The sequence below is a fragment of the Salmo salar genome, chromosome 03 (genome assembly GCF_965601325.2).
Source record: "Salmo salar chromosome 03, fSalSal1, whole genome shotgun sequence".
Taxonomy (NCBI): domain Eukaryota; kingdom Metazoa; phylum Chordata; class Actinopteri; order Salmoniformes; family Salmonidae; genus Salmo; species Salmo salar.
Window position 1 is genome coordinate 9,880,191 of NC_138293.1, and position 21,695 is coordinate 9,901,885.

The following is a 21,695-nucleotide window of genomic DNA, read 5'->3' on the forward strand; positions in this document are numbered from 1 at the left end:
TGAAAATAAGTAAATGCAGAGCCCGAATAGCTCAGTCGGTAGAGCATCAGACTTTTAATCTGAGGGTCCAGGGTTCAAGTCCCTGTTCGGGCGCTGCTTTAATGTTCACCTTCCTTCAGTAGGCAGTCTTTCCATACTTGCATTTGGTCAGATTTAAAAATGGCTTTACTGCGAAAGCATACCATGCGATTATCTGAGGACAGCGCCCCTCTTCCAAAAGCATACAAACATTTTCCAATCATATAGAGTCACGAAAGTCAGAAATAGCCATCAAATTAATCACTTACCTTTGAAGATTTTCATCTGGTTGCAGTCACAAGAGTCTCAGCTACACAATAAATGTTTGTTTTGTTCAATAAAGTCCCTCTTTATATCCCAAAAACTCAGTTTTGTTGGCGCGTTGTGTTCAGTAATCCACTGGCTCAAAGGCGGTCAAAACACGCAGACGAATACGTCCGAACAGTACCGGTAAAGTTTGTTGAAACATGTCAAACGATTTTTATAATTAATCTTCAGGTTGGCAATTGTCTAAATACTCGATAATATTTCAACCGGACAATAGCGTATTCAATAGAAAGGAAAAACAACGACGGGCACGCACTTGGTCATGTGCGCAAACCAGCACTGCATGCTTCCTCAGTCCACTGACAGAAGGTCTCATTCTTCTTCATTTTTCAGAAAACAATCGTGAAACAATGTCTAAAGACTGTTGACATCTAGTGGAAGCCATAGGAACTGCAATCTGGGTCCTAACCCATTAGAAACTCAATAGGCATTCAATTGAAAACTTCCCACATCAAAAAAAATCCCACTTCCCGGATGGATTTTCCTCAGATTTTCACCTGCCATATCAGTTCTGTTATACTCACAGACATCATTTGAACGGTTTTGGAAACTTTAAAGTGTGTTCTATCCAAATCTACCATTTATATGCATATCCTAGATTCTGGGCCTGAGTAACAGGCAGTTTACTTTGGGCACTCTTCTCATCCAGATGTTGAATCACTTCCCCAAAACCATAAGAAGTTCAAATCCGTGTTCGAAGACTGATTTAAGCCTGTCAATCAATCACACAGCATCATCTGATCTGGGAATTTGCAGTGTGCCAGGCTTTTATGAGAGACAGTTGTCATCTAAAGCAGAATTGGTTTGGTTGTTTTCGTTCAAGGTTTGTACTGTAAGCCACATTGGTACTTGTGTTGATTCATTGACTTCGCTGTTTAAAGAAGGTAGAGATTGCACACATGAAAACACTGACCACGACATGATTTGAACACGCAACCTTCTGATCTGGAGTCAGACGCGCTACCGTTGCGCCACGAGGTCTAGACAAAACGCATCTTTGGAGGGGATGCCTAGTTCAGATTTCGTTGATTGTATCATTTGGAATGGAGGCCTGGATCTCTTGGGAAATGTATTATCTGACAATGCCCCCTCGTCAGCACGTGCCTCTGCCCGACAGGTTAGGTGTATGAAAATAAGAAAATGCAGAGCCCGAATAGCTCAGTCGGTAGAGCATCAGACTTTTAATCTGAGGGTCCAGGGTTCAAGTCCCTGTTCGGGCGCTGCTTCAATGTTCACCTTCCTTCAGTAGGCAGTCTTTCCATACTTGCATTTGGTCAGATTTAAAAATGGCTTTACTGCGAAAGCATACCATGCGATTATCTGAGGACAGCGCCCCGCATACAAACATTTTCCAATCATATAGAGTCACGAAAGTCAGAAATAGCGATCAAATTAATCACTTACCTTTGAAGATTTTCATCTGGTTGCAGTCACAAGAGTCTCAGCTACACAATAAATGTTTGTTTTGTTCAATAAAGTCCCTCTTTATATCCCAAAAACTCAGTTTTGTTGGCGCGTTGTGTTCAGTAATCCACTGGCTCAAAGGCGGTCAAAACACGCAGACGAATACGTCCGAACAGTACCGGTAAAGTTTGTTGAAACATGTCAAACGATTTTTATAATTAATCTTCAGGTTGGCAATTGTCTAAATACTCGATAATATTTCAACCGGACAATAGCGTATTCAATAGAAAGGAAAAACAACGACGGGCACGCACTTGGTCATGTGCGCAAACCAGCACTGCATGCTTCCTCAGTCCACTGACAGAAGGTCTCATTCTTCTTCATTTTTCAGAAAACAATCCTGAAACAATGTCTAAAGACTGTTGACATCTAGTGGAAGCCATAGGAACTGCAATCTGGGTCCTAACCCATTAGAAACTCAATAGGCATTCAATTGAAAACTTCCCACATCAAAAGAAATCCCACTTCCCGGATGGATCTTCCTCAGATTTTCACCTGCCATATCAGTTCTGTTATACTCACAGACATCATTTGAACGGTTTTGGAAACTTTAAAGTGTGTTCTATCCAAATCTACCATTTATATGCATATCCTAGATTCTGGGCCTGAGTAACAGGCAGTTTACTTTGGGCACTCTTCTCATCCAGATGTCGAATCACTTCCCCTAAGCCATAAGAAGTTCAAATCCGTGTTCGAAGACTGATTTAAGCCTGTCAATCAATCACACAGCATCATCTGATCTGGGAATTTGCAGTGTGCCAGGCTTTTATGAGAGACAATTGTCATCTAAAGCAGAATTGGTTTGGTTGTTTTCGTTCGAGGTTTGTACTGTAAGCCACATTGGTACTTGTGTTGATTCATTGACTTCGCTGTTTAAAGAAGGTAGAGATTGCACACATAAAAACACTGACCACGACGTGATTTGAACACGCAACCTTCTGATCTGGAGTCAGACGCGCTACCGTTGCGCCACGAGGTCTAGACAAAATGCATCTTTGGAGGGGATGCCTAGTTCAGATTTCGTTGATTGTATCATTTGGAATGGAGGCCTGGATCTCTTGGGAAATGTATTATCTGACAATGCCCCCCGTCAGCACGTGCCTCTGCCCGACAGGTTAGGTGTATGAAAATAAGTAAATGCAGAGCCCGAATAGCTCAGTCGGTAGAGCATCAGACTTTTAATCTGAGGGTCCAGGGTTCAAGTCCCTGTTCGGGCGCTGCTTTAATGTTCACCTTCCTTCAGTAGGCAGTCTTTCCATACTTGCATTTGGTCAGATTTAAAAATGGCTTTACTTGCGAAAGCATACCATGCGATTATCTGAGGACAGCGCCCCTCTTCCAAAAGCATACAAACATTTTCCAATCATATAGAGTCACGAAAGTCAGAAATAGCCATCAAATTAATCACTTACCTTTGAAGATTTTCATCTGGTTGCAGTCACAAGAGTCTCAGCTACACAATAAATGTTTGTTTTGTTCAATAAAGTCCCTCTTTATATCCCAAAAACTCAGTTTTGTTGGCGCGTTGTGTTCAGTAATCCACTGGCTCAAAGGCGGTCAAAACACGCAGACGAATACGTCCGAACAGTACCGGTAAAGTTTGTTGAAACATGTCAAACGATTTTTATAATTAATCTTCAGGTTGGCAATTGTCTAAATACTCGATAATATTTCAACCGGACAATAGCGTATTCAATAGAAAGGAAAAACAACGACGGGCACGCACTTGGTCATGTGCGCAAACCAGCACTGCATGCTTCCTCAGTCCACTGACAGAAGGTCTCATTCTTCTTCATTTTTCAGAAAACAATCGTGAAACAATGTCTAAAGACTGTTGACATCTAGTGGAAGCCATAGGAACTGCAATCTGGGTCCTAACCCATTAGAAACTCAATAGGCATTCAATTGAAAACTTCCCACATCAAAAAAAATCCCACTTCCCGGATGGATTTTCCTCAGATTTTCACCTGCCATATCAGTTCTGTTATACTCACAGACATCATTTGAACGGTTTTGGAAACTTTAAAGTGTGTTCTATCCAAATCTACCATTTATATGCATATCCTAGATTCTGGGCCTGAGTAACAGGCAGTTTACTTTGGGCACTCTTCTCATCCAGATGTTGAATCACTTCCCCAAAACCATAAGAAGTTCAAATCCGTGTTCGAAGACTGATTTAAGCCTGTCAATCAATCACACAGCATCATCTGATCTGGGAATTTGCAGTGTGCCAGGCTTTTATGAGAGACAGTTGTCATCTAAAGCAGAATTGGTTTGGTTGTTTTCGTTCAAGGTTTGTACTGTAAGCCACATTGGTACTTGTGTTGATTCATTGACTTCGCTGTTTAAAGAAGGTAGAGATTGCACACATGAAAACACTGACCACGACATGATTTGAACACGCAACCTTCTGATCTTGAGTCAGACGCGCTACCGTTGCGCCACGAGGTCTAGACAAAACGTATCTTTGGAGGGGATGCCTAGTTCAGATTTCGTTGATTGTATCATTTGGAATGGAGGCCTGGATCTCTTGGGAAATGTATTATCTGACAATGCCCCCCGTCAGCACGTGCCTCTGCCCGACAGGTTAGGTGTATGAAAATAAGTAAATGCAGAGCCCGAATAGCTCAGTCGGTAGAGCATCAGACTTTTAATCTGAGGGTCCAGGGTTCAAGTCCCTGTTCGGGCGCTGCTTTAATGTTCACCTTCCTTCAGTAGGCAGTCTTTCCATACTTGCATTTGGTCAGATTTAAAAATGGCTTTACTTGCGAAAGCATACCATGCGATTATCTGAGGACAGCGCCCCTCTTCCAAAAGCATACAAACATTTTCCAATCATATAGAGTCACGAAAGTCAGAAATAGCCATCAAATTAATCACTTACCTTTGAAGATTTTCATCTGGTTGCAGTCACAAGAGTCTCAGCTACACAATAAATGTTTGTTTTGTTCAATAAAGTCCCTCTTTATATCCCAAAAACTCAGTTTTGTTGGCGCGTTGTGTTCAGTAATCCACTGGCTCAAAGGCGGTCAAAACACGCAGACGAATACGTCCGAACAGTACCGGTAAAGTTTGTTGAAACATGTCAAACGATTTTTATAATTAATCTTCAGGTTGGCAATTGTCTAAATACTCGATAATATTTCAACCGGACAATAGCGTATTCAATAGAAAGGAAAAACAACGACGGGCACGCACTTGGTCATGTGCGCAAACCAGCACTGCATGCTTCCTCAGTCCACTGACAGAAGGTCTCATTCTTCTTCATTTTTCAGAAAACAATCGTGAAACAATGTCTAAAGACTGTTGACATCTAGTGGAAGCCATAGGAACTGCAATCTGGGTCCTAACCCATTAGAAACTCAATAGGCATTCAATTGAAAACTTCCCACATCAAAAAAAATCCCACTTCCCGGATGGATTTTCCTCAGATTTTCACCTGCCATATCAGTTCTGTTATACTCACAGACATCATTTGAACGGTTTTGGAAACTTTAAAGTGTGTTCTATCCAAATCTACCATTTATATGCATATCCTAGATTCTGGGCCTGAGTAACAGGCAGTTTACTTTGGGCACTCTTCTCATCCAGATGTTGAATCACTTCCCCAAAACCATAAGAAGTTCAAATCCGTGTTCGAAGACTGATTTAAGCCTGTCAATCAATCACACAGCATCATCTGATCTGGGAATTTGCAGTGTGCCAGGCTTTTATGAGAGACAGTTGTCATCTAAAGCAGAATTGGTTTGGTTGTTTTCGTTCAAGGTTTGTACTGTAAGCCACATTGGTACTTGTGTTGATTCATTGACTTCGCTGTTTAAAGAAGGTAGAGATTGCACACATGAAAACACTGACCACGACATGATTTGAACACGCAACCTTCTGATCTGGAGTCAGACGCGCTACCGTTGCGCCACGAGGTCTAGACAAAACGCATCTTTGGAGGGGATGCCTAGTTCAGATTTCGTTGATTGTATCATTTGGAATGGAGGCCTGGATCTCTTGGGAAATGTATTATCTGACAATGCCCCCTCGTCAGCACGTGCCTCTGCCCGACAGGTTAGGTGTATGAAAATAAGAAAATGCAGAGCCCGAATAGCTCAGTCGGTAGAGCATCAGACTTTTAATCTGAGGGTCCAGGGTTCAAGTCCCTGTTTGGGCGCTGCTTCAATGTTCACCTTCCTTCAGTAGGCAGTCTTTCCATACTTGCATTTGGTCAGATTTAAAAATGGCTTTACTGCGAAAGCATACCATGCGATTATCTGAGGACAGCGCCCCGCATACAAACATTTTCCAATCATATAGAGTCACGAAAGTCAGAAATAGCGATCAAATTAATCACTTACCTTTGAAGATTTTCATCTGGTTGCAGTCACAAGAGTCTCAGCTACACAATAAATGTTTGTTTTGTTCAATAAAGTCCCTCTTTATATCCCAAAAACTCAGTTTTGTTGGCGCGTTGTGTTCAGTAATCCACTGGCTCAAAGGCGGTCAAAACACGCAGACGAATACGTCCGAACAGTACCGGTAAAGTTTGTTGAAACATGTCAAACGATTTTTATAATTAATCTTCAGGTTGGCAATTGTCTAAATACTCGATAATATTTCAACCGGACAATAGCGTATTCAATAGAAAGGAAAAACAACGACGGGCACGCACTTGGTCATGTGCGCAAACCAGCACTGCATGCTTCCTCAGTCCACTGACAGAAGGTCTCATTCTTCTTCATTTTTCAGAAAACAATCCTGAAACAATGTCTAAAGACTGTTGACATCTAGTGGAAGCCATAGGAACTGCAATCTGGGTCCTAACCCATTAGAAACTCAATAGGCATTCAATTGAAAACTTCCCACATCAAAAGAAATCCCACTTCCCGGATGGATCTTCCTCAGATTTTCACCTGCCATATCAGTTCTGTTATACTCACAGACATCATTTGAACGGTTTTGGAAACTTTAAAGTGTGTTCTATCCAAATCTACCATTTATATGCATATCCTAGATTCTGGGCCTGAGTAACAGGCAGTTTACTTTGGGCACTCTTCTCATCCAGATGTCGAATCACTTCCCCTAAGCCATAAGAAGTTCAAATCCGTGTTCGAAGACTGATTTAAGCCTGTCAATCAATCACACAGCATCATCTGATCTGGGAATTTGCAGTGTGCCAGGCTTTTATGAGAGACAATTGTCATCTAAAGCAGAATTGGTTTGGTTGTTTTCGTTCGAGGTTTGTACTGTAAGCCACATTGGTACTTGTGTTGATTCATTGACTTCGCTGTTTAAAGAAGGTAGAGATTGCACACATAAAAACACTGACCACGACGTGATTTGAACACGCAACCTTCTGATCTGGAGTCAGACGCGCTACCGTTGCGCCACGAGGTCTAGACAAAATGCATCTTTGGAGGGGATGCCTAGTTCAGATTTCGTTGATTGTATCATTTGGAATGGAGGCCTGGATCTCTTGGGAAATGTATTATCTGACAATGCCCCCCGTCAGCACGTGCCTCTGCCCGACAGGTTAGGTGTATGAAAATAAGTAAATGCAGAGCCCGAATAGCTCAGTCGGTAGAGCATCAGACTTTTAATCTGAGGGTCCAGGGTTCAAGTCCCTGTTCGGGCGCTGCTTTAATGTTCACCTTCCTTCAGTAGGCAGTCTTTCCATACTTGCATTTGGTCAGATTTAAAAATGGCTTTACTTGCGAAAGCATACCATGCGATTATCTGAGGACAGCGCCCCTCTTCCAAAAGCATACAAACATTTTCCAATCATATAGAGTCACGAAAGTCAGAAATAGCCATCAAATTAATCACTTACCTTTGAAGATTTTCATCTGGTTGCAGTCACAAGAGTCTCAGCTACACAATAAATGTTTGTTTTGTTCAATAAAGTCCCTCTTTATATCCCAAAAACTCAGTTTTGTTGGCGCGTTGTGTTCAGTAATCCACTGGCTCAAAGGCGGTCAAAACACGCAGACGAATACGTCCGAACAGTACCGGTAAAGTTTGTTGAAACATGTCAAACGATTTTTATAATTAATCTTCAGGTTGGCAATTGTCTAAATACTCGATAATATTTCAACCGGACAATAGCGTATTCAATAGAAAGGAAAAACAACGACGGGCACGCACTTGGTCATGTGCGCAAACCAGCACTGCATGCTTCCTCAGTCCACTGACAGAAGGTCTCATTCTTCTTCATTTTTCAGAAAACAATCCTGAAACAATGTCTAAAGACTGTTGACATCTAGTGGAAGCCATAGGAACTGCAATCTGGGTCCTAACCCATTAGAAACTCAATAGGCATTCAATTGAAAACTTCCCACATCAAAAAAAATCCCACTTCCCGGATGGATTTTCCTCAGATTTTCACCTGCCATATCAGTTCTGTTATACTCACAGACATCATTTGAACGGTTTTGGAAACTTTAAAGTGTGTTCTATCCAAATCTACCATTTATATGCATATCCTAGATTCTGGGCCTGAGTAACAGGCAGTTTACTTTGGGCACTCTTCTCATCCAGATGTTGAATCACTTCCCCAAAACCATAAGAAGTTCAAATCCGTGTTCGAAGACTGATTTAAGCCTGTCAATCAATCACACAGCATCATCTGATCTGGGAATTTGCAGTGTGCCAGGCTTTTATGAGAGACAGTTGTCATCTAAAGCAGAATTGGTTTGGTTGTTTTCGTTCAAGGTTTGTACTGTAAGCCACATTGGTACTTGTGTTGATTCATTGACTTCGCTGTTTAAAGAAGGTAGAGATTGCACACATGAAAACACTGACCACGACATGATTTGAACACGCAACCTTCTGATCTTGAGTCAGACGCGCTACCGTTGCGCCACGAGGTCTAGACGAAACGTATCTTTGGAGGGGATGCCTAGTTCAGATTTCGTTGATTGTATCATTTGGAATGGAGGCCTGGATCTCTTGGGAAATGTATTATCTGACAATGCCCCCCGTCAGCACGTGCCTCTGCCCGACAGGTTAGGTGTATGAAAATAAGTAAATGCAGAGCCCGAATAGCTCAGTCGGTAGAGCATCAGACTTTTAATCTGAGGGTCCAGGGTTCAAGTCCTTGTTCGGGCGCTGCTTTAATGTTCACCTTCCTTCAGTAGGCAGTCTTTCCATACTTGCATTTGGTCAGATTTAAAAATGGCTTTACTTGCGAAAGCATACCATGCGATTATCTGAGGACAGCGCCCCTCTTCCAAAAGCATACAAACATTTTCCAATCATATAGAGTCACGAAAGTCAGAAATAGCCATCAAATTAATCACTTACCTTTGAAGATTTTCATCTGGTTGCAGTCACAAGAGTCTCAGCTACACAATAAATGTTTGTTTTGTTCAATAAAGTCCCTCTTTATATCCCAAAAACTCAGTTTTGTTGGCGCGTTGTGTTCAGTAATCCACTGGCTCAAAGGCGGTCAAAACACGCAGACGAATACGTCCGAACAGTACCGGTAAAGTTTGTTGAAACATGTCAAACGATTTTTATAATTAATCTTCAGGTTGGCAATTGTCTAAATACTCGATAATATTTCAACCGGACAATAGCGTATTCAATAGAAAGGAAAAACAACGACGGGCACGCACTTGGTCATGTGCGCAAACCAGCACTGCATGCTTCCTCAGTCCACTGACAGAAGGTCTCATTCTTCTTCATTTTTCAGAAAACAATCGTGAAACAATGTCTAAAGACTGTTGACATCTAGTGGAAGCCATAGGAACTGCAATCTGGGTCCTAACCCATTAGAAACTCAATAGGCATTCAATTGAAAATTTCCCACATCAAAAAAAATCCCACTTCCCGGATGGATTTTCCTCAGATTTTCACCTGCCATATCAGTTCTGTTATACTCACAGACATCATTTGAACGGTTTTGGAAACTTTAAAGTGTGTTCTATCCAAATCTACCATTTATATGCATATCCTAGATTCTGGGCCTGAGTAACAGGCAGTTTACTTTGGGCACTCTTCTCATCCAGATGTTGAATCACTTCCCCAAAACCATAAGAAGTTCAAATCCGTGTTCGAAGACTGATTTAAGCCTGTCAATCAATCACACAGCATCATCTGATCTGGGAATTTGCAGTGTGCCAGGCTTTTATGAGAGACAGTTGTCATCTAAAGCAGAATTGGTTTGGTTGTTTTCGTTCAAGGTTTGTACTGTAAGCCACATTGGTACTTGTGTTGATTCATTGACTTCGCTGTTTAAAGAAGGTAGAGATTGCACACATGAAAACACTGACCACGACATGATTTGAACACGCAACCTTCTGATCTGGAGTCAGACGCGCTACCGTTGCGCCACGAGGTCTAGACAAAACGCATCTTTGGAGGGGATGCCTAGTTCAGATTTCGTTGATTGTATCATTTGGAATGGAGGCCTGGATCTCTTGGGAAATGTATTATCTGACAATGCCCCCTCGTCAGCACGTGCCTCTGCCCGACAGGTTAGGTGTATGAAAATAAGAAAATGCAGAGCCCGAATAGCTCAGTCGGTAGAGCATCAGACTTTTAATCTGAGGGTCCAGGGTTCAAGTCCCTGTTCGGGCGCTGCTTCAATGTTCACCTTCCTTCAGTAGGCAGTCTTTCCATACTTGCATTTGGTCAGATTTAAAAATGGTTTTACTGCGAAAGCATACCATGCGATTATCTGAGGACAGCGCCCCGCATACAAACATTTTCCAATCATATAGAGTCACGAAAGTCAGAAATAGCGATCAAATTAATCACTTACCTTTGAAGATTTTCATCTGGTTGCAGTCACAAGAGTCTCAGCTACACAATAAATGTTTGTTTTGTTCAATAAAGTCCCTCTTTATATCCCAAAAACTCAGTTTTGTTGGCGCGTTGTGTTCAGTAATCCACTGGCTCAAAGGCGGTCAAAACACGCAGACGAATACGTCCGAACAGTACCGGTAAAGTTTGTTGAAACATGTCAAACGATTTTTATAATTAATCTTCAGGTTGGCAATTGTCTAAATACTCGATAATATTTCAACCGGACAATAGTGTATTCAATAGAAAGGAAAAACAAGGACGGGCACGCACTTGGTCATGTGCGCAAACCAGCACTGCATGCTTCCTCAGTCCACTGACAGAAGGTCTCATTCTTCTTCATTTTTCAGAAAACAATCCTGAAACAATGTCTAAAGACTGTTGACATCTAGTGGAAGCCATAGGAACTGCAATCTGGGTCCTAACCCATTAGAAACTCAATAGGCATTCAATTGAAAACTTCCCACATCAAAAAAAAATCCCACTTCCCGGATGGATTTTCCTCAGATTTTCACCTGCCATATCAGTTCTGTTATACTCACAGACATCATTTGAACGGTTTTGGAAACTTTAAAGTGTGTTCTCTCCAAATCTACCATTTATATGCATATCCTAGATTCTGGGCCTGAGTAACATGCAGTTTACTTTGGGCACTCTTCTCATCCAGATGTTGAATCACTTCCCCAAAACCATAAGAAGTTCAAATCCGTGTTCGAAGACTGATTTAAGCCTGTCAATCAATCACACAGCATCATCTGATCTGGGAATTTGCAGTGTGCCAGGCATTTATGAGAGACAATTGTCATCTAAAGCAGAATTGGTTTGGTTGTTTTCGTTCGAGGTTTGTACTGTAAGCCACATTGGTACTTGTGTTGATTCATTGACTTCGCTGTTTAAAGAAGGTAGAGATTGCACACATGAAAACACTGACCACGACATGATTTGAACACGCAACCTTCTGATCTGGAGTCAGACGCGCTACCGTTGCGCCACGAGGTCTAGACAAAACGCATCTTTGGAGGGGATGCCTAGTTCAGATTTCGTTGATTGTATCATTTGGAATGGAGGCCTGGATCTCTTGGGAAATGTATTATCTGACAATGCCCCCTCGTCAGCACGTGCCTCTGCCCGACAGGTTAGGTGTATGAAAATAAGAAAATGCAGAGCCCGAATAGGTCAGTCGGTAGAGCATCAGACTTTTAATCTGAGGGTCCAGGGTTCAAGTCCCTGTTCGGGCGCTGCTTCAATGTTCACCTTCCTTCAGTAGGCAGTCTTTCCATACTTGCATTTGGTCAGATTTAAAAATGGCTTTACTGCGAAAGCATACCATGCGATTATCTGAGGACAGCGCCCCGCATACAAACATTTTCCAATCATATAGAGTCACGAAAGTCAGAAATAGCGATCAAATTAATCACTTACCTTTGAAGATTTTCATCTGGTTGCAGTCACAAGAGTCTCAGCTACACAATAAATGTTTGTTTTGTTCAATAAAGTCCCTCTTTATATCCCAAAAACTCAGTTTTGTTGGCGCGTTGTGTTCAGTAATCCACTGGCTCAAAGGCGGTCAAAACACGCAGACGAATACGTCCGAACAGTACCGGTAAAGTTTGTTGAAACATGTCAAACGATTTTTATAATTAATCTTCAGGTTGGCAATTGTCTAAATACTCGATAATATTTCAACCGGACAATAGTGTATTCAATAGAAAGGAAAAACAAGGACGGGCACGCACTTGGTCATGTGCGCAAACCAGCACTGCATGCTTCCTCAGTCCACTGACAGAAGGTCTCATTCTTCTTCATTTTTCAGAAAACAATCCTGAAACAATGTCTAAAGACTGTTGACATCTAGTGGAAGCCATAGGAACTGCAATCTGGGTCCTAACCCATTAGAAACTCAATAGGCATTCAATTGAAAACTTCCCACATCAAAAAAAAATCCCACTTCCCGGATGGATTTTCCTCAGATTTTCACCTGCCATATCAGTTCTGTTATACTCACAGACATCATTTGAACGGTTTTGGAAACTTTAAAGTGTGTTCTCTGCAAATCTACCATTTATATGCATATCCTAGATTCTGGGCCTGAGTAACATGCAGTTTACTTTGGGCACTCTTCTCATCCAGATGTTGAATCACTTCCCCAAAACCATAAGAAGTTCAAATCCGTGTTCGAAGACTGATTTAAGCCTGTCAATCAATCACACAGCATCATCTGATCTGGGAATTTGCAGTGTGCCAGGCATTTATGAGAGACAATTGTCATCTAAAGCAGAATTGGTTTGGTTGTTTTCGTTCGAGGTTTGTACTGTAAGCCACATTGGTACTTGTGTTGATTCATTGACTTCGCTGTTTAAAGAAGGTAGAGATTGCACACATGAAAACACTGACCACGACATGATTTGAACACGCAACCTTCTGATCTGGAGTCAGACGCGCTACCGTTGCGCCACGAGGTCTAGACAAAACGCATCTTTGGAGGGGATGCCTAGTTCAGATTTCGTTGATTGTATCATTTGGAATGGAGGCCTGGATCTCTTGGGAAATGTATTATCTGACAATGCCCCCTCGTCAGCACGTGCCTCTGCCCGACAGGTTAGGTGTATGAAAATAAGAAAATGCAGAGCCCGAATAGCTCAGTCGGTAGAGCATCAGACTTTTAATCTGAGGGTCCAGGGTACAAGTCCCTGTTCGGGCGCTGCTTCAATGTTCACCTTCCTTCAGTAGGCAGTCTTTCCATACTTGCATTTGGTCAGATTTAAAAATGGCTTTACTGCGAAAGCATACCATGCGATTATCTGAGGACAGCGCCCCGCATACAAACATTTTCCAATCATATAGAGTCACGAAAGTCAGAAATAGCGATCAAATTAATCACTTACCTTTGAAGATTTTCATCTGGTTGCAGTCACAAGAGTCTCAGCTACACAATAAATGTTTGTTTTGTTCAATAAAGTCCCTCTTTATATCCCAAAAACTCAGTTTTGTTGGCGCGTTGTGTTCAGTAATCCACTGGCTCAAAGGCGGTCAAAACACGCAGACGAATACGTCCGAACAGTACCGGTAAAGTTTGTTGAAACATGTCAAACGATTTTTATAATTAATCTTCAGGTTGGCAATTGTCTAAATACTCGATAATATATCAACCGGACAATAGTGTATTCAATAGAAAGGAAAAACAACGACGGGCACGCACTTGGTCATGTGCGCAAACCAGCACTGCATGCTTCCTCAGTCCACTGACAGAAGGTCTCATTCTTCTTCATTTTTCAGAAAACAATCCTGAAACAATGTCTAAAGACTGTTGACATCTAGTGGAAGCCATAGGAACTGCAATCTGGGTCCTAACCCATTAGAAACTCAATAGGCATTCAATTGAAAACTTCCCACATCAAAAAAAAATCCCACTTCCCGGATGGATTTTCCTCAGATTTTCACCTGCCATATCAGTTCTGTTATACTCACAGACATCATTTGAACGGTTTTGGAAACTTTAAAGTGTGTTCTCTCCAAATCTACCATTTATATGCATATCCTAGATTCTGGGCCTGAGTAACATGCAGTTTACTTTGGGCACTCTTCTCATCCAGATGTTGAATCACTTCCCCAAAACCATAAGAAGTTCAAATCCGTGTTCGAAGACTGATTTAAGCCTGTCAATCAATCACACAGCATCATCTGATCTGGGAATTTGCAGTGTGCCAGGCATTTATGAGAGACAATTGTCATCTAAAGCAGAATTGGTTTGGTTGTTTTCGTTCGAGGTTTGTACTGTAAGGCACATTGGTACTTGTGTTGATTCATTGACTTCGCTGTTTAAAGAAGGTAGAGATTGCACACATGAAAACACTGACCACGACATGATTTGAACACGCAACCTTCTGATCTGAAGTCAGACGCGCTACCGTTGCGCCACGAGGTCTAGACAAAACGCATCTTTGGAGGGGATGCCTAGTTCAGATTTCGTTGATTGTATCATTTGGAATGGAGGCCTGGATCTCTTGGGAAATGTATTATCTGACAATGCCCCCTCGTCAGCACGTGCCTCTGCCCGACAGGTTAGGTGTATGAAAATAAGAAAATGCAGAGCCCGAATAGCTCAGTCGGTAGAGCATCAGACTTTTAATCTGAGGGTCCAGGGTTCAAGTCCCTGTTCGGGCGCTGCTTCAATGTTCACCTTCCTTCAGTAGGCAGTCTTTCCATACTTGCATTTGGTCAGATTTAAAAATGGCTTTACTGCGAAAGCATACCATGCGATTATCTGAGGACAGCGCCCCGCTTACAAAAGCATACAAACATTTTCCAATCATATAGAGTCACAAAAGTCAGAAATGGCGATCAAATTAATCACTTACCTTTGAAGATTTTCATCTGGTTGCAGTCACAAGAGTCTCAGCTACACAATAAATGTTTGTTTTGTTCAATAAAGTCCCTCTTTATATCCCAAAAACTCAGTTTTGTTGGCGCGTTGTGTTCAGTAATCCACTGGCTCAAAGGCGGTCAAAACACGCAGACGAATACGTCCGAACAGTACCGGTAAAGTTTGTTGAAACATGTCAAACGATTTTTATAATTAATCTTCAGGTTGGCAATTGTCTAAATACTCGATAATATATCAACCGGACAATAGTGTATTCAATAGAAAGGAAAAACAACGACGGGCACGCACTTGGTCATGTGCGCAAACCAGCACTGCATGCTTCCTCAGTCCACTGACAGAAGGTCTCATTCTTCTTCATTTTTCAGAAAACAATCCTGAAACAATGTCTAAAGACTGTTGACATCTAGTGGAAGCCATAGGAACTGCAATCTGGGTCCTAACCCATTAGAAACTCAATAGGCATTCAATTGAAAACTTCCCACATCAAAAAAAAATCCCACTTCCCGGATGGATTTTCCTCAGATTTTCACCTGCCATATCAGTTCTGTTATACTCACAGACATCATTTGAACGGTTTTGGAAACTTTAAAGTGTGTTCTATCCAAATCTACCATTTATATGCATATCCTAGATTCTGGGCCTGAGTAACAGGCAGTTTACTTTGGGCACTCTTCTCATCCAGATGTCGAATCACTTCCCCTAAGCCATAAGAAGTTAAAATCCGTGTTCGAAGACTGATTTAAGCCTGTCAATCAATCACACAGCATCATCTGATCTGGGAATTTGCAGTGTGCCAGGCTTTTATGAGAGACAATTGTCATCTAAAGCAGAATTGGTTTGGTTGTTTTCGTTCGAGGTTTGTACTGTAAGCCACATTGGTACTTGTGTTGATTCATTGACTTCGCTGTTTAAAGAAGGTAGAGATTGCACACATAAAAACACTGACCACGACGTGATTTGAACACGCAACCTTCTGATCTGGAGTCAGACGCGCTACCGTTGCGCCACGAGGTCTAGACAAAGCTCATCTTTGGAGGGGATGCCTAGTTCAGATTTCGTTGATTGTATCATTTGGAATGGAGGCCTGGATCTCTTGGGAAATGTATCATCTGACAATGCCCCCTCGTCAGCACGTGCCTCTGCCCGACAGGTTAGGTGTATGAAAATAAGTAAATGCAGAGCCCGAATAGCTCAGTCGGTAGAGCATCAGACTTTTAAACTGAGGGTCCAGGGTTCAAGTCCCTGTTCGGTTCTGCTTTAATGTTCACCTTCCTTCAGTAGGCAGTCTTTCCATACTTGCATTTGGTCAGATTTAAAAATGGCTTTACTGCGAAAGCATACCATGCGATTATCTGAGGACAGCGCCCCTCTTCCAAAAGCATACAAACATTTTCCAATCATATAGAGTCACGAAAGTCAGAAATAGCCATCAAATTAATCACTTACCTTTGAAGATTTTCATCTGGTTGCAGTCACAAGAGTCTCAGCTACACAATAAATGTTTGTTTTGTTCAATAAAGTCCCTCTTTATATCCCAAAAACTCAGTTTTGTTGGCGCGTTGTGTTCAGTAATCCACTGGCTCAAAGGCGGTCAAAACACGCAGACGAATACGTCCGAACAGTACCGGTAAAGTTTGTTGAAACATGTCAAACGATTTTTATAATTAATCTTCAGGTTGGCAATTGTCTAAATACTCGATAATATTTCAACCGGACAATAGCGTATTCAATAGAAAGGAAAAACAACGACGGGCACGCACTTGGTCATGTGCGCAAACCAGCACTGCATGCTTCCTCAGTCCACTGACAGAAGGTCTCATTCTTCTTCATTTTTCAGAAAACAATCCTGAAACAATGTCTAAAGACTGTTGACATCTAGTGGAAGCCATAGGAACTGCAATCTGGGTCCTAACCCATTAGAAACTCAATAGGCATTCAATTGAAAACTTCCCACATCAAAAGAAATCCCACTTCCCGGATGGATTTTCCTCAGATTTTCACCTGCCATATCAGTTCTGTTATACTCACAGACATCATTTGAACGGTTTTGGAAACTTTAAAGTGTGTTCTATCCAAATCTACCATTTATATGCATATCCTAGATTCTGGGCCTGAGTAACAGGCAGTTTACTTTGGGCACTCTTCTCATCCAGATGTCGAATCACTTCCCCTAAGCCATAAGAAGTTAAAATCCGTGTTCGAAGACTGATTTAAGCCTGTCAATCAATCACACAGCATCATCTGATCTGGGAATTTGCAGTGTGCCAGGCTTTTATGAGAGACAGTTGTCATCTAAAGCAGAATTGGTTTTTTTGTTTTCGTTCGAGGTTTGTACTGTAAGCCACATTGGTACTTGTGTTGATTCATTGACTTCGCTGTTTAAAGAAGGTAGAGATTGCACACATAAAAACACAGACCACGACGTGATTTGAACACGCAACCTTCTGATCTGGAGTCAGACACGCTACCGTTGCGCCACGAGGTCTAGACAAAATGCATCTTTGGAGGGGATGCCTAGTTCAGATTTCGTTGATTGTATCATTTGGAATGGAGGCCTGGATCTCTTGGGAAATGTATTATCTGACAATGCCCCCTCGTCAGCACGTGCCTCTGCCCGACAGGTTAGGTGTATGAAAATAGGTAAATGCAGAGCCCGAATAGCTCAGTCGGTAGAGCATCAGACTTTTAAACTGAGGGTCCAGGGTTCAAGTCCCTGTTCGGTTCTGCTTTAATGTTCACCTTCCTTCAGTAGGCAGTCTTTCCATACTTGCATTTGGTCAGATTTAAAAATGGCTTTACTGCGAAAGCATACCATGCGATTATCTGAGGACAGCGCCCCGCATACAAACATTTTCCAATCATATAGAGTCACGAAAGTCAGAAATAGCCATCAAATTAATCACTTACCTTTGAAGATTTTCATCTGGTTGCAGTCACAAGAGTCTCAGCTACACAATAAATGATTGTTTTGTTCAATAAAGTCCCTCTTTATATCCCAAAAACTCAGTTTTGTTGGCGCGTTGTGTTCAGTAATCCACTGGCTCAAAGGCGGTCAAAACACGCAGACGAATACGTCCGAACAGTACCGGTAAAGTTTGTTGAAACATGTCAAACGATTTTTATAATTAATCTTCAGGTTGGCAATTGTCTAATTACTCGATAATATTTCAACCGGACAATAGCGTATTCAATAGAAAGGAAAACAACGACGGGCACGCACTTGGTCATGTGCGCAAACCAGCACTGCATGCTTCCTCAGTCCACTGACAGAAGGTCTCGTTCTTCTTCATTTTTCAGAAAACAATCCTGAAACAATGTCTAAAGACTGTTGACATCTAGTGGAAGCCATAGGAACTGCAATCTGGGTCCTAACCCATTAGAAACTCAATAGGCATTCAATTGAAAACTTCCCACATCAAAAGAAATCCCACTTCCCGGATGGATTTTCCTCAGATTTTCACCTGCCATATCAGTTCTGTTATACTCACAGACATCATTTGAACGGTTTTGGAAACTTTAAAGTGTGTTCTATCCAAATCTACCATTTATATGCATATCCTAGATTCTGGGCCTGAGTAACAGGCAGTTTACTTTGGGCACTCTTCTCATCCAGATGTCGAATCACTTCCCCTAAGCCATAAGAAGTTCAAATCCGTGTTCGAAGACTGATTTAAGCCTGTCAATCAATCACACAGCATCATCTGATCTGGGAATTTGCAGTGTGCCAGGCTTTTATGAGAGACAGTTGTCATCTAAAGCAGAATTGGTTTTTTTGTTTTCGTTCGAGGTTTGTACTGTAAGCCACATTGGTACTTGTGTTGATTCATTGACTTCGCTGTTTAAAGAAGGTAGAGATTGCACACATAAAAACACAGACCACGACGTGATTTGAACACGCAACCTTCTGATCTGGAGTCAGACACGCTACCGTTGCGCCACGAGGTCTAGACAAAATGCATCTTTGGAGGGGATGCCTAGTTCAGATTTCGTTGATTGTATCATTTGGAATGGAGGCCTGGATCTCTTGGGAAATGTATTATCTGACAATGCCCCCTCGTCAGCACGTGCCTCTGCCCGACAGGTTAGGTGTATGAAAATAAGTAAATGCAGAGCCCGAATAGCTCAGTCGGTAGAGCATCAGACTTTTAAACTGAGGGTCCAGGGTTCAAGTCCCTGTTCGGTTCTGCTTTAATGTTCACCTTCCTTCAGTAGGCAGTCTTTCCATACTTGCATTTGGTCAGATTTAAAAATGGCTTTACTGCGAAAGCATACCATGCGATTATCTGAGGACAGCGCCCCGCATACAAACATTTTCCAATCATATAGAGTCACGAAAGTCAGAAATAGCCATCAAATTAATCACTTACCTTTGAAGATTTTCATCTGGTTGCAGTCACAAGAGTCTCAGCTACACAATAAATGATTGTTTTGTTCAATAAAGTCCCTCTTTATATCCCAAAAACTCAGTTTTGTTGGCGCGTTGTGTTCAGTAATCCACTGGCTCAAAGGCGGTCAAAACACGCAGACGAATACGTCCGAACAGTACCGGTAAAGTTTGTTGAAACATGTCAAACGATTTTTATAATTAATCTTCAGGTTGGCAATTGTCTAATTACTCGATAATATTTCAACCGGACAATAGCGTATTCAATAGAAAGGAAAACAACGACGGGCACGCACTTGGTCATGTGCGCAAACCAGCACTGCATGCTTCCTCAGTCCACTGACAGAAGGTCTCATTCTTCTTCATTTTTCAGAAAACAATCCTGAAACAATGTCTAAAGACTGTTGACATCTAGTGGAAGCCATAGGAACTGCAATCTGGGTCCTAACCCATTAGAAACTCAATAGGCATTCAATTGAAAACTTCCCACATCAAAAGAAATCCCACTTCCCGGATGGATTTTCCTCAGATTTTCACCTGCCATATCAGTTCTGTTATACTCACAGACATCATTTGAACGGTTTTGGAAACTTTAAAGTGTGTTCTATCCAAATCTACCATTTATATGCATATCCTAGATTCTGGGCCTGAGTAACAGGCAGTTTACTTTGGGCACTCTTCTCATCCAGATGTCGAATCACTTCCCCTAAGCCATAAGAAGTTAAAATCCGTGTTCGAAGACTGATTTAAGCCTGTCAATCAATCACACAGCATCATCTGATCTGGGAATTTGCAGTGTGCCAGGCTTTTATGAGAGACAATTGTCATCTAAAGCAGAATTGGTTTGGTTGTTTTTGTTCGAGGTTTGTACTGTAAGCCACATTGGTACTTGTGTTGATTCATTGACTTCGCTGTTTAAAGAAGGTAGAGATTGCACACATAAAAACACTGACCACGACGTGATTTGAACACGCAACCTTCTGATCTGGAGTCAGACACGCTACCGTTGCGCAACGAGGTCTAGACAAAACGCATCTTTGGAGGGGATGCCTAGTTCAGATTTCGTTGATTGTATCATTTGGAATGGAGGCCTGGATCTCTTTGGAAATGTATTATCTGACAATGCCCCCTCGTCAGCACGTGCCTCTGCCCGACAGGTTAGGTGTATGAAAATAAGTAAATGCTGAGCCCGAATAGCTCAGTCGGTAGAGCATCAGACTTTTAATCTGAGGGTCCAGGGTTCAAGTCCCTGTTCGGGCGCTGCTTTAATGTTCACCTTCCTTCAGTAGGCAGTCTTTCCATACTTTCATTTGGTCAGATTTAAAAATGGCTTTACTGCGAAAGCATACCATGCGATTATCTGAGGACAGCGCCCATCTTCCAAAAGCATACAAACATTTTCCAATCATATAGAGTCACGAAAGTCAGAAATAGCCATCAAATTAATCACTTACCTTTGAAGATTTTCATCTGGTTGCAGTCACAAGAGTCTCAGCTACACAATAAATCTTTGTTTTGTTCAATAAAGTCCCTCTTTATATCCCAAAAACTCAGTTTTGTTGGCGCGTTGTGTTCAGTAATCCACTGGCTCAAAGGCGGTCAAAACACGCAGACGAATACGTCCGAACAGTACCGGTAAAGTTTGTTGAAACATGTCAAACGATTTTTATAATTAATCTTCAGGTTGGCAATTGTCTAATTACTCGATAATATTTCAACCGGACAATAGCGTATTCAATAGAAAGGAAAACAACGACGGGCACGCACTTGGTCATGTGCGCAAACCAGCACTGCATGCTTCCTCAGTCCACTGACAGAAGGTCTCATTCTTCTTCATTTTTCAGAAAACAATCCTGAAACAATGTCTAAAGACTGTTGACATCTAGTGGAAGCCATAGGAACTGCAATCTGGGTCCTAACCCATTAGAAACTCAATAGGCATTCAATTGAAAACTTCCCACATCAAAAGAAATCCCACTTCCCGGATGGATTTTCCTCAGATTTTCACCTGCCATATCAGTTCTGTTATACTCACAGACATCATTTGAACGGTTTTGGAAACTTTAAAGTGTGTTCTATCCAAATCTACCATTTATATGCATATCCTAGATTCTGGGCCTGAGTAACAGGCAGTTTACTTTGGGCACTCTTCTCATCCAGATGTCGAATCACTTCCCCTAAGCCATAAGAAGTTAAAATCCGTGTTCGAAGACTGATTTAAGCCTGTCAATCAATCACACAGCATCATCTGATCTGGGAATTTGCAGTGTGCCAGGCTTTTATGAGAGACAATTGTCATCTAAAGCAGAATTGGTTTGGTTGTTT

The 21,695-nt window shown here is 41.8% G+C and overlaps 25 non-coding genes across 25 annotated transcripts; 12 read left to right on the forward strand and 13 right to left on the reverse strand.

Moving 5' to 3' along the window:
* Positions 1 to 20: 20 nt before the first annotated feature.
* Positions 21 to 93, forward strand: trnak-uuu (transfer RNA lysine (anticodon UUU)). Its single transcript has one exon. It is a non-coding gene; the product is annotated as a tRNA-Lys (tRNA).
* A 1,161-nt stretch (positions 94 to 1,254) lies between these two features.
* Positions 1,255 to 1,326, reverse strand: trnaw-cca (transfer RNA tryptophan (anticodon CCA)). Its single transcript has one exon. It is a non-coding gene; the product is annotated as a tRNA-Trp (tRNA).
* A 166-nt stretch (positions 1,327 to 1,492) lies between these two features.
* trnak-uuu (transfer RNA lysine (anticodon UUU)) lies at positions 1,493 to 1,565 on the forward strand. The gene has a single exon. It is a non-coding gene; the product is annotated as a tRNA-Lys (tRNA).
* A 1,151-nt stretch (positions 1,566 to 2,716) lies between these two features.
* trnaw-cca (transfer RNA tryptophan (anticodon CCA)) lies at positions 2,717 to 2,788 on the reverse strand. Its single transcript has one exon. It is a non-coding gene; the product is annotated as a tRNA-Trp (tRNA).
* A 165-nt stretch (positions 2,789 to 2,953) lies between these two features.
* trnak-uuu (transfer RNA lysine (anticodon UUU)) lies at positions 2,954 to 3,026 on the forward strand. Its single transcript has one exon. It is a non-coding gene; the product is annotated as a tRNA-Lys (tRNA).
* A 1,162-nt stretch (positions 3,027 to 4,188) lies between these two features.
* On the reverse strand, positions 4,189 to 4,260 carry trnal-caa (transfer RNA leucine (anticodon CAA)). The gene has a single exon. It is a non-coding gene; the product is annotated as a tRNA-Leu (tRNA).
* A 165-nt stretch (positions 4,261 to 4,425) lies between these two features.
* On the forward strand, positions 4,426 to 4,498 carry trnak-uuu (transfer RNA lysine (anticodon UUU)). The gene has a single exon. It is a non-coding gene; the product is annotated as a tRNA-Lys (tRNA).
* Positions 4,499 to 5,660: 1,162 nt separating this feature from the next.
* Positions 5,661 to 5,732, reverse strand: trnaw-cca (transfer RNA tryptophan (anticodon CCA)). The gene has a single exon. It is a non-coding gene; the product is annotated as a tRNA-Trp (tRNA).
* A 166-nt stretch (positions 5,733 to 5,898) lies between these two features.
* Positions 5,899 to 5,971, forward strand: trnak-uuu (transfer RNA lysine (anticodon UUU)). The gene has a single exon. It is a non-coding gene; the product is annotated as a tRNA-Lys (tRNA).
* A 1,151-nt stretch (positions 5,972 to 7,122) lies between these two features.
* Positions 7,123 to 7,194, reverse strand: trnaw-cca (transfer RNA tryptophan (anticodon CCA)). The gene has a single exon. It is a non-coding gene; the product is annotated as a tRNA-Trp (tRNA).
* Positions 7,195 to 7,359: 165 nt separating this feature from the next.
* Positions 7,360 to 7,432, forward strand: trnak-uuu (transfer RNA lysine (anticodon UUU)). Its single transcript has one exon. It is a non-coding gene; the product is annotated as a tRNA-Lys (tRNA).
* A 1,162-nt stretch (positions 7,433 to 8,594) lies between these two features.
* On the reverse strand, positions 8,595 to 8,666 carry trnal-caa (transfer RNA leucine (anticodon CAA)). The gene has a single exon. It is a non-coding gene; the product is annotated as a tRNA-Leu (tRNA).
* Positions 8,667 to 8,831: 165 nt separating this feature from the next.
* Positions 8,832 to 8,904, forward strand: trnak-uuu (transfer RNA lysine (anticodon UUU)). Its single transcript has one exon. It is a non-coding gene; the product is annotated as a tRNA-Lys (tRNA).
* A 1,162-nt stretch (positions 8,905 to 10,066) lies between these two features.
* trnaw-cca (transfer RNA tryptophan (anticodon CCA)) lies at positions 10,067 to 10,138 on the reverse strand. The gene has a single exon. It is a non-coding gene; the product is annotated as a tRNA-Trp (tRNA).
* A 166-nt stretch (positions 10,139 to 10,304) lies between these two features.
* trnak-uuu (transfer RNA lysine (anticodon UUU)) lies at positions 10,305 to 10,377 on the forward strand. Its single transcript has one exon. It is a non-coding gene; the product is annotated as a tRNA-Lys (tRNA).
* Positions 10,378 to 11,529: 1,152 nt separating this feature from the next.
* trnaw-cca (transfer RNA tryptophan (anticodon CCA)) lies at positions 11,530 to 11,601 on the reverse strand. The gene has a single exon. It is a non-coding gene; the product is annotated as a tRNA-Trp (tRNA).
* A 166-nt stretch (positions 11,602 to 11,767) lies between these two features.
* On the forward strand, positions 11,768 to 11,840 carry trnak-uuu (transfer RNA lysine (anticodon UUU)). The gene has a single exon. It is a non-coding gene; the product is annotated as a tRNA-Lys (tRNA).
* Positions 11,841 to 12,992: 1,152 nt separating this feature from the next.
* On the reverse strand, positions 12,993 to 13,064 carry trnaw-cca (transfer RNA tryptophan (anticodon CCA)). The gene has a single exon. It is a non-coding gene; the product is annotated as a tRNA-Trp (tRNA).
* A 166-nt stretch (positions 13,065 to 13,230) lies between these two features.
* trnak-uuu (transfer RNA lysine (anticodon UUU)) lies at positions 13,231 to 13,303 on the forward strand. The gene has a single exon. It is a non-coding gene; the product is annotated as a tRNA-Lys (tRNA).
* Positions 13,304 to 14,693: 1,390 nt separating this feature from the next.
* On the forward strand, positions 14,694 to 14,766 carry trnak-uuu (transfer RNA lysine (anticodon UUU)). Its single transcript has one exon. It is a non-coding gene; the product is annotated as a tRNA-Lys (tRNA).
* Positions 14,767 to 15,928: 1,162 nt separating this feature from the next.
* On the reverse strand, positions 15,929 to 16,000 carry trnaw-cca (transfer RNA tryptophan (anticodon CCA)). Its single transcript has one exon. It is a non-coding gene; the product is annotated as a tRNA-Trp (tRNA).
* Positions 16,001 to 17,399: 1,399 nt separating this feature from the next.
* Positions 17,400 to 17,471, reverse strand: trnaw-cca (transfer RNA tryptophan (anticodon CCA)). Its single transcript has one exon. It is a non-coding gene; the product is annotated as a tRNA-Trp (tRNA).
* Positions 17,472 to 18,859: 1,388 nt separating this feature from the next.
* Positions 18,860 to 18,931, reverse strand: trnaw-cca (transfer RNA tryptophan (anticodon CCA)). Its single transcript has one exon. It is a non-coding gene; the product is annotated as a tRNA-Trp (tRNA).
* A 1,388-nt stretch (positions 18,932 to 20,319) lies between these two features.
* Positions 20,320 to 20,391, reverse strand: trnaw-cca (transfer RNA tryptophan (anticodon CCA)). The gene has a single exon. It is a non-coding gene; the product is annotated as a tRNA-Trp (tRNA).
* A 166-nt stretch (positions 20,392 to 20,557) lies between these two features.
* Positions 20,558 to 20,630, forward strand: trnak-uuu (transfer RNA lysine (anticodon UUU)). Its single transcript has one exon. It is a non-coding gene; the product is annotated as a tRNA-Lys (tRNA).
* The last annotated feature ends 1,065 nt before the right edge of the window (positions 20,631 to 21,695 follow it).